Genomic DNA, 10,219 nt, shown 5'->3' with positions numbered 1-10,219 from the left:
AAGCGTTAGCCAGTGAAAACCTTACGAATAGCACTGGAACACTGTCTGATATAGTGCTGGAAGTTGAGCCCCCCAGGTAGGAAGGCACTCAAAAGATGACTGTGGAAAAGCTGACTCCTCAAAGCAGAGTCGACCTTAATGATGTGGATGGAGTAGAGCTTTCGGGACCTTCATTTGCTAATGTGGCACAACTCAAAATGAAAAGAAACAACTGCAAACATCCATTAATAATGGGAGCTAGGAAAATTGGAAATCATCAGAAATGAAATGGAATGCATAAACATCGATATCCTAGGCATTAGTGAGCTGAAATGGATTGGTATTGGCCATTTTGAATTGGACAATCATATAGTCTACTATGCTGGGAATGACGACTCGAAGAGGAACGGTGTTGCATTCATTGCCAAAAAGGACATTTCAAGATCTATCCTGAAGTACAACGCTGTCAGTGGTAGGATAATATCCATAAGCCCACAAGAAAGACCAGTTAATATGACTATTATTCAAATTTATGCATCAACCGCTAGGGCCAAAGATGAAGAAATAGAAGATTTATTATCAGCTGCTGCAGTTTGAAATTGATTGAACATGCAATCAAAATGCATTGATAATTACTGGTGATTGGAATGTGAAAGTTGGAAACAAAGAAGAAGGATCAGTAGTTGGAAAATATGGCCTTGGTGATAGAAAAAATGCTGAAGATCAAATGGTAAAATTTTGCAAGATGGCTGACTTCCTCATTGTAAACACCTTCTTTCACCAACATAAACGGCAAGTATACACATGGACCTTGCCAGATGGAACACACAGAAATCAAATTGACTACATCTGTGGAAAGAGACAATGGAAAAGCTCAATATCAACAGTCAGAACAAGGCCAGGGGCCAACTGTGGAACAGACCATCAATTGCTCATATGCAAGTTCAAGCTGAAACTGAAGAAAATCAGAGAACGTTCATGAGAGCCAAAATAGAACCTTGAGTATATCTCACCTGAATTTAGAGACCATCTGAAGAATAGATTTAACTCTTTGAACACTAGTGACTGAAGACCAGACGAGTTGTGGAATGATATCAATGACATCATCCATGAAGAAAGCAAGAGGTCATTGAAAAGACAGGAAAGAAAGAAAGAAAAGACCAAGATGATGTCAGAGGAGACTCTGAAACTTGCCCTCAAACACTGAGCAGCTAAAGCAAAAGGAAGAATTGATAAAGTAAAAGAACTGAACAGAAGATTTCAAAGGGTGGCACGAGAAGACAAAGTAAAGTACTGTAATGACATGTGCAAAGAGCTGGAGATGAAATACCAAAAGGGAAGAACACACTCGGCGTTTCTCAAGCTGAAAGAACTGAAGAAAACATTCAAGCTTCTAGTTGCAATAGTGAAGGATTCTGTGGGGAAAATATTAAACGACACAGGAAGCATCAAAAGAAGATGGAAGGAATACACAGAGTCATTATACCAAAAAGAATTAGTCAATATTCAAACATTTCAAGAGGTGGCATATGATCAGGAACCAATGGTACTGAAGGAAAAAGTCCAAGCTGCTCTGAAGACATTGGCAAAAATCAAGGCTCCAGGAATGATGGGATATCAATTGAGATGTTTCAACAAACAGATGCAGTGCTGGAGGTGCTTACTCGTCTATGCCAAGAAATATGGAAGACAGCTTCCTGGCCAACCTACTGGAAGAGATCCATATTAATGCCTATTCCCAAGAAAGCTGATCCAACCGAATGTGGAAATTATAGAACAATATCATTAATATCACATGCAAGCAAACTTTTGCTGAAGATCATTCAAAAATGGCTGCAGCAACATATCGACAGGGAACAGCCAAAAATTCAGGCTGGTTTCAGAAAAGGAAGTAGAACCAACGATATCATTGCTGATTTCAGATGGATCCTGGCTGAAAGCAGAGAATACCAGAAGGATGTTTACCTGTGTTTTATTGACTATGCAAAGGCATTCGACTGTGTGGATCATAACAAATTATGGATAACATTGCGAAGAATGGGAATTCCAGAACACTTAATTGTTGCCATGAGATATCTGTACATGGATCAAGAGGCAGTTGTTTGAACAGAACAAGGGAATACTGCAAGGTTTAAAGTCAGGAAAGATGTGTGTCAGGGTTCTATCCTTTTGCCATACCTCTTCAAACTGTATGCTGAGCAAAAAATCCAAGAAGCTGGACTATATGAAGAAGAACGGGGCATCAGGATTGGAGGAAGACTCATTAACAACCTGCGTTATGCAAATGACACAGACTTGTTTGTTGAAAGTGAAAAGGATTTGAAGCACTTACTAATGAAGATCAAAGACCACAGCCTTCAGTATGGATTGCGCCTCAACATAAAGAAAACAAAATCCTCACAACTGGACCAATGAGCAACATCATGATAAACGGATATACGGTAGAAGTTGTCAAGGATTTCATTTTACTTGGATCCACAATCAACACCTATGGAAACAGCAGTCAAGAAATCAAAAGACACATTGCATTGTGTAAATCTGCTGCAAAGGACCTCTTTAAAGTGTCGAAGAGTAAAGATGTCACCTTGAAGGCTGAGGTGCACCTGACCCAAGCCATTGTATTTTCAATCACATAATATGCATGTGAAAGCTGGACAATGAATAAGGAAGGCAGAAGAATAGACACCTTTGTACTGTGGTGTTGGTGAAGAATATTGAGTATACCACGTACTGCCAAAAGAATGAACATATCTGTCTTAGAAGAAGTACAACCAGAATGCTCCTTAGAAGCAAGGATGGCGAAACTGCGTCTTACATACTTTGGACATGTTGTCAGGAGGGATCAATCCCTGGATAAGGTCATCATGATTGGCAAACAACAGGGTCATCTTTATTTTCACCATTGAAACTAATTTCAGGCTTCTAATGTTAAAAAATATATATTTTTTTATTTTTCATCTCCAGAATTATAAAAGAATACACGTGTATTGTTTTAAAGCCACCAAGTTGGTAGTATTTTGTCACAGCAGCAATACGAAACTAATACACTCATAATACAAAAACTGTAAAAAAAAAAAAAAATGGCCATCAGCTGATGAATGGATAAATAGTGATGAATTCATACCATGGCATACTACTCAGTAGTAAAATAGGAAGAAATTACTGATATGCATGGATTGATCTGAAATGTGTCATGCCAAGTGAAAAAATCCAGGCAAAAAATTGTATATTTTCATAATAGAGTGATACATTCTCACTTCATCTAGATGAAATTTAGCTAAAAGAAACACTACAGAGACAGAAATCAGATCAATAGTTGCTAGCAGCCAGGGGTGGAAGTAGAGGATTTACTGAAATGAGGCACAAGCAAATGGTGGTGATGGTAGTGTCCAAGATTGTTGCTGTGGTTCCGTGACTGTGTACATTTGTCAAATCCCATTAAAAAAGGAGTAGAAATTTGTGATTTTTATTGTAAGCATAGTATATCTTAGTAATGCTGATTTAAAAATGTAAGTTTATTTAGAACTTTATCATCTAAGATTCTTTTACTCATTGTTATTTCCAGCAAATTAAATGTAACATTTTTTCCAGATTCATGAGAAATTTCACTGCTCTGCTGCCTATAGATATTCCACAGCATTATTATAGATTCAGAGACAAAGGCTAGACTTTTTTAATGCTTCTAAGAATAACAACGAATAGTCATTGAAGTTGACAGGCTTTTTCAAGTTTTCTTTTACCATTTTAAAGATGTTTCACTATCATTTCATTTACATTGTTTCTGATGAAAAATCAGTGATAATCTGTATTATCCCACTGAACATGTCTTATTTCTCTGATTGAATTCTATGTATTTTCTTCTTTTCAAAATTGCAGTAGTTAGAATATGAGGTACTGTGATACGGCTTCCTGTTTTTTTATCTTTCCTTGGGATGGTTGAGCTTCTTGATTTTTTGTAACTGCTTATTTTTTAGAAACAGGTTTGGGAAATTTTTAGCCATGTTACTACAAATATATTTCTACCCCATTGTCTATGATCTATTTTGATACTCAACTGCAAATATGCTAGACTGCTTGATATTATTGGACAGATAAAGTTTTTGTTAAATATTTTTACACAGTTTTTCCGATTGGACTATTTCTATTCCACTTATCTTCATATTCACTAATTTTTGTTCCATTAGGTTCAATTTCCTGTTAAGCACTTCTATTCTTTTTTTTTTTTTTTTTAATTCTAGAATTTCTGTTTGGTTTCCTTTCATAGCTCTATTTCTCTGTTAAGATTCACAACACTTCATTCACTGGAACCACATTTACTTTTAAATTCTTGAAAATATAATAGCTGCTAAAAAATTTCTCTGCTGAGTGGAAAACTTGGTGCATCTTGGGTTTGCTTTACTCTCTTGAGTATTGGTCACATTTTCTGGTTCATAGAAAGATCTAATAATTTTTGCTTGTAATTTGGACCTTGTGAATGATACATTATCGAGACTCTGGATTCTGTCATGTTCCCAGCGTGTCAGAGACAATGACTCTCCAGAGAAAATATTAGCTAATTTACCTAAGATTAGTTAAGAGAATATGAAAATGATTGGCCGGATTTAAAGACAGTTCTATATAAGACTCTGGCACTGGCTTCAAATGGACAGCTACTACATTACAATTCCACGTAGGGTTGACTTTGTAAGAAGATGAATGGGGGAAAAAAAAAACCTTATGGTCAGAATTCAAAGCAGTCCATCTGTTTTTCACTGTGTTTCATGACAGTGTGTAGATCTGTTGCGGGGCCCTGATGGCGCAGTGGTTAAGAGCTCGGCTGCTAACCAAAAGGTCAGCAGTTTGAATCTGCCAGCTGCTCCTCGGAAGCCCAATGGGGCAGTTCTACTCTATCTTATAGGGTAGCTATGAGTCGGAATCAACTCCATGGCAACAGGTTAATGAGTTTTTAATCAGTTGCAGGGCTGATCAGAGAAGTGGAAAAATTGGAGTATGTCGAACACACCTCTTAGAATAAGAAAAGAGCATGAAAATTTTTGTGCCATAACCTAATGTCTATCAGAGTCCAATCACTGCAGAAGAAACTCTGATTAAACAAGTGGGCAAGAAACCATCTTGTGGATATCTTCTGGCCTTTTGAACTCTTCATGTGCTGAGCAAAAATAAAAGAAAACTTTACTAATAGGCTGGAATTATTTATGCTAATCATCATGGGGATGTCAGGTTGTTCATATACAATGGGAGTAAACAGAACTATGTCTGGAAGATAGGTAATTCATTTCAGAACCTTCTAGTACTGGCATGTTCATAAAAACGTCAATGAGTAACTATGCCAATACTATGAAGGTAGGGTTTTGGATACTAGGGGAATACAATACAGGGTATGTCACTAGTTAAAAAATAATGAGCAAGAAAAAGAAACATGTAGTAGGTGGTGAAGAAGGAAATTATGATTATCAAATACGGCCTCATATCCAGTTAAACAGGCAAGGACTATGCATATTATCTCCTTTCCTCCCAGCTTTTCACTGCTAGCTTGCGAAAGGAGTCCAGGTACATTATAACTTCCAAATGAGAGTTCAACTGATATTACCCACCACCCTATGCTGGATGAAGGATGTTTGTGCATTCTCTATGTTTAAGAAGAAATAATTTTTATCTGTATGAAAGACAAAAATGAATGTTAAGTGGCAAAAAGCATAAAATCTGTTGATTATTCTTGATTTGTGACATTCCTCCCAAATCTCTTCTTCCCTCTTTTCTCCTCAGCTTTTCAAGGGTCCCTCTGCAGGTAGCTATATAGTGAATTTCACAATTGGGCAGCCTAGAAAAATTGGGATGAAGGAGCCAGAGCAGTTACAGATTTCCATAGAGCAAATGGGCCACCATGGCCCATTTCAAGTCATCAACAGGAGGTCACTAGAGGCTAAGTTGAGAAGAAACGCACAAAATTGATTCTCCAGAGAATAGTACCATCAAGCTTCAGTGTCCCACTGCCTAAGGCATTTCAAATCTACCAGGCACTCCTTGGAAATCCCATGGGGCAGTTCTCTGTTTTATAGGGTTGCTATGAGTCTGAATCAACTCTACAGAAATGAAATTTTGGTTTTGGAAGGATAGTAAGAATCCCTGGTGGCACAGTGGTTAAAAGCTTGACTGCTAAACAAAAGGTCAGCAGTGCAATCCACCATCCACTCCTTGGAAACCCTAGGGGCAGTTCTACTCTGTCCAATAGGGTTGCGATGAGTTGGAATTGACTCTATGGCAATGGGTTTGGGGTATTGGCAAGGATGGTAATGGCATTGCATTGTTGCTAGTCTCTGAGTTTCTTAATCTCTCTAGTCTGTTCCAGAAACCTGTCCTCAATTCTGTAAAGAGTTCCTTCATTAAAACTCCTGAGCAATCTCAACTGGCATCTGTTTCATGCCAGACTCTGATATAGAAGCCTTCTTTGTATTTGTATCACTAAGACTTTGCAAAGTGTTTAGCGCGTAGAGAGTGTTTACTAATTTTTGTTTAGTGACTTAATATGAGCTATAATAGGGAAGATAAATACCTCTACAAAATCTAGGTGCAGTAATTTTTCTTTATTCCCAAACAATTAAAAATCTGAAGAATTTAAATATTCTGAGTGCAGTACAGTAAAAATTATTTAGCAGCATTTTATAAAAGTTACATAAAAGCAACAAATAACCAAAGTATTTTGTATTTTATTTAGATTCAATATGATCATATGTTAGTGAAGCAAATGCTGCTATATTTGAAGCTCAGAGACGTAACTTTTCCCAGATGAACAGTCATCAAAATAAATATCTACCCCTCTTACATACGCATATTTGTGGTTTTTCTGTTTAAGATATCTTAATCTCTATAAAATAAAAAAAAATTGGAAATAAATGTGTGATATCTAAAAACGCCAGTTTTATCTCATCTTTAAAATTACCAAACAGAATGAAAAAAAATAAAGGAAGAATTAAACAACAAAGAAGTAAATTAAATCAAGAACAAGAACCAGACTCCTTGGAGGCTGATGATCTTTAATTACAAAACTTGAACAAAAAATACTCCATTCGTTTTGTTAAAGTAGGATTATGAGACAAATAACAAAAAGAATATGATAGTGGTTTATTTCATTTGCAGATTTACCTAAAACTGCACAAATTCATCCTCTGAGTACAGTAAAGTTAGAAATGTAAAAGACATCAAAGTGAGATTGCTTCACACTGTCAACAATTTTCCCCCTATTATTTCCTACACACTGGTTCTCATATACCATGATGCTTTCTCTTTTTCTTGCTTTCTGTGCCCTACCTAGGTAACTCTAAAAAATCCCACATACTCTTAGAAAAGTTCAGTTACCCAAACACTGTACTTAAAGGCTTTTGGTTCACTTGTGTGTCATCTTCTCATAACAAAGACCCATCAGTTTCATCCATTTTGAGACCTATTCGTCCTTCCATTCCAAACAATATTAAGATTTCCTCCTGGGAAAAAAAAAAAAATCATACACCAGGAATGTGTGTACATTATAATCTACTCCTTCCTAACTCAATGACTGAGGGTAGAAGATCTCCCAAGTGCTTATTCATGTCCCGTTAGTATAAATAGACTGTTTATCAAGTTATCTTCTCATTTGTTAGTTTGGTTTACTTGTGGCATTGACTATTCAAATGACTGCATTTCTCTAGTTTCTCTATAAGGAAATCAAGTCAAAGTAAGAAAATATCACGCATTATTGAGACTCTTTGGGGTTTCCCAAATTATGGTGTTGTTCACTGATGCTTCCAAACCAAATATAGTTTTCCCATATATTTATAGTATAGTAATTTTTTTATATAGTGTAGTGTAGTGTAGTACAGTACAGTACAGTACAGTACAGTACAGTATAGTATAGTATAGTATAGTATAGTATAGTATAGTATAGTATAGTATAGGAGACCTGGCTGCTCAGTTGTTAAAAGCCATGGCTGCTAACCAAAAGGTCAGCAGCTAGAATCCACCAGCCACTCCTGGAAACCCAATGGGCAGTTCTATTCCGTCCTACAGGGTCACCATGAGTCGGAATAGACTCGACGACAAGATAGTTGGTTTTATTTTTTTTATATAGTTATAGCAGAAGAGTCTTCCTTACCAGTTCTTCCTTGATATCTGTCTTCTGAAGAAGAGAATTCAATCTTCACAGGCAGCATGGCTTTCTGGCCAGATTTTGGATTCATTGAAGAGATGATAACAACTATTTCCAAATACAATTCAGTGGTCTAAACAAAGAGCTTGGAAGCATTCTAGGTAATGTAAACATATTAAGATTTGTATTCTGTACTGTGAATAACTATTAATACAGTCCCTTCACTTTATAAGATGTATGTGCAATACAGAGGGATATTAGGTAAAAAGCAAAACTTAAAGAGTTTTATAGCATTTCCGAGCCATGTTTACACAATCCATAGCTAACAATATTAATATTTGTTAACTTTTTAATTTCTCAGTTTAATAATTGTTATTAATGTGCACTTATAGGGAAGATGCTGTTCTAATAAAGTTACAAATATATTTGATGTTATTAAAATTATGCCTACGTATTTAGATGGATAAACAATATGTCATTACATGAGTACCAAAAGTAACTAGCAAACTATTCTGATTTTTTTTGGAGATGTTTATTATTAATAGTTTTAAATATATACAAAAATATGGTAGTAATTTTAAAAATTTATGCTCCACATATTTAACAAGTAGTTACAATTTGCACATTTTCTCTGGATCCTTTTTACATTCATCAAAAGTAAAAAGTTAAAGTTACTTTTGTTCTAAGGAAGATGATTACATTTTCTTATCTGAGAGGAGAAGTTGGTGTGTATCCTTCCCAACCACCATCAAGGCCATACACACAAACACACATACAGGAATGTGTGCATGTGTGTAGAGATATAAAAATACATTAATCTACATTTTTATAAATCTGTTGAGATGATACCAATAAATTTTTCACTCAACATTATTTTTGCAGGAATTATTCCTGTTGAGAAAGGTAGGTCAAGATCAATAATGTTAATACACCACAAGTTACCCAGGAACTTCTGTGCCTCCAAGACTTTCCTCAGCTTTTACCTTTGCTGCAATCTACCTGTGTGATTCCTTATCTCAGGATGGTTTATTCAATGAGACTGAATTCTAGGCTGTGGCAACCACGGGTTTACATATTCCCCATGATACCATCTCAGAAATAATGAGCATATTCCATTAGAACAAGTGAAGGAAGTCCCAAAAATGAGAATCTAATTACTGTGGCTTGGGTATTATAAATACATTTGGCCTATAAACTACACATAGGGTATTGGCGTCTGGGATTGGCATAACATATTACCCCTTATGTTACTTAAGTATTAACAGTGGAATGGGAAGTGAGGTTACTTAATAATGTGGAGTCTCATATTGGTAAAAATATGGAACCTAGAGAGTGGGTGGGTAAGAGTGGTAGTGAGAGACTAATGATGAGAAGGAATATTCTGTGTTATGAAAAAGAGAGAGATTCTGTATAGACAACATAATAAACAGCCACAGTATTCTTCCCTGGCCTCTGCATTCCCTACTTTATTTATGGCTTCTTCCAGGAATTACTACAATTAAGCAAAACATTCTCACTCATCACAGTTTTCTCTATAATACTAAGACATATTAAAACTAGTGTTTTTGTTAATAATAGGAAGATGAAGACATTGAAAGAAACAACTATTAACTCAAAACCTAAATAAAAAAAATAAATAAAATCAACAACTCTCCTTTACAAAAAAAACTGTGAAAATGAAAAAGAAGCCACAGACTGGAATAAAATATTTATAAAACATCACAAATAAAGTGCTTGTAGTTGGAATATGGTAGAACCTTTAGAACTAGTGACAGGAAGGCAGAAGCCCAGTGAAAGATGAGCAGGATAATTGAATAGACACTTCACAAAAGATAATATATGAATGACAAATCAGCACTTAAGAAATGATCATTGATGTTAGTTATGAGGAAAATGCAAATTAAAACTGCTATTAGATGCAAGGGATCCCTGGTGGTACAGTGGGTAAGAGCTACAGCTGCTAACCAAAAGGTCAAAAATTTGAATCCACCAATTCCTCGGAAACTCTGTGGGGCACTTCTACTCTGTCCTATAGGGTTGCTATGAGCCAGAATCGACTAAAAGGCAATGAGTTTGTTGTTTGGTTATAGGGTTTCTCTGAGTTGGAGCTGACTCCAT

This window comes from Loxodonta africana, chromosome 4 (assembly GCF_030014295.1).
Source record: "Loxodonta africana isolate mLoxAfr1 chromosome 4, mLoxAfr1.hap2, whole genome shotgun sequence".
NCBI classification, from domain to species: Eukaryota; Metazoa; Chordata; class Mammalia; order Proboscidea; family Elephantidae; genus Loxodonta; species Loxodonta africana.
This window is presented reverse-complemented; position numbering follows the sequence as displayed.